The sequence below is a fragment of the Buceros rhinoceros genome, unplaced genomic scaffold (assembly GCF_000710305.1).
Source record: "Buceros rhinoceros silvestris isolate BGI_N320 unplaced genomic scaffold, ASM71030v1 scaffold36616, whole genome shotgun sequence".
In the NCBI taxonomy this organism is placed as follows: domain Eukaryota; kingdom Metazoa; phylum Chordata; class Aves; order Bucerotiformes; family Bucerotidae; genus Buceros; species Buceros rhinoceros.
The window spans coordinates 5,873-7,008 of record NW_010419939.1 but is presented as its reverse complement, the minus strand read 5'-3'; positions in this window follow the sequence as shown (position 1 = coordinate 7,008).

Genomic DNA, 1,136 nt, shown 5'->3' with positions numbered 1-1,136 from the left:
GGCTGGGGCGCCCGGGAGCGGATGGCCAAGGGGTGGGAGCACTGCAAGGGAGGGGAGAAGGCTGAAGGGGCAGGACACTGTTTGCCTGGCTCAGAACGCAATGGAGGTGCTACTTCTCCTCTCCCAGCAGCCAGTGATGAGAGGGTCAGGCCAGTCACCTGCCACGCACCAGCTGCTCCCAGGAGCTGCTGACGCTGCTGGGAACTGCCAGGGCTGGCCCTCCCTGGCATCGCCCAGGAGCACCTCGCGGTGGGAGGACCGGGACCAGAACGCTCCTCGGCTGATTCAGCCTCTGAGTCACTGACACCGTGCGGGTCTTCGGCCTGGGAGACATCAACATCTGCTTTGTGCTCCCCCCGCTCCAGCCCCTGGTGAGCCTGAGCCACCTCTCCTTCTCCTGGCCAACCAGCTTAGCCCGCTGCGGTGGCTGCACGCCGGGTTTGCTTTCACACTCTTCTCCAGCAGGAAGTGGTCTCCTAAGCAGAAGATGTCACCTTGCAGATTCTCCTCAGGCTGACCTGTTCTAAGGGAAGGAAAACCCCCAGGAGATTACCCGGACTCGTTACAGTCTGCGCGACACTGACCCTCGCACACAGCCGAGCCCTAGAAACGCCTGCTGAGCAACAGGGAGCGGCAGATGCGGAGCAGACAGTCAGAACGGAATCAGGGCGTGCTTTGGGTGGGAAGGGACCTCACCCAGTCCAAGCCCTGCAGGGAGCAGGGACATCTGCACCCAGAGCAGGGTGCCCAGAGCCCCACGGGCCATCCTGACCTGCCATGGGGCCAGCGATGGGGCTGCTCCCACCTCTCGGGGGGCAACCTGGGCCAGGCTCTCACCATGCTCTGAACACCCCGTTTCCAGCTGGAACCGCGGCAGGGACAGATGCAATCTTTACCCTGTCAAAGTTTGCTTCTTTTCTTTTTTCCCTTTACAAACCAGACTTTTCAACACCCACACACTCCACCGACAAATCCCGCTCCTCCTGTGACACAGAGATCTCCATCTTCCCTAAGCCTCGCGTCTCAAAGGCTTTGCTGGAGCTGGCCAGACAGCTTCACCTTTAAAAAACCCGAGAAATAAAACCAAGACAAGACCCAAAGACACCTCGAGTTCTAACAGCCAACCCCCCGCTCTG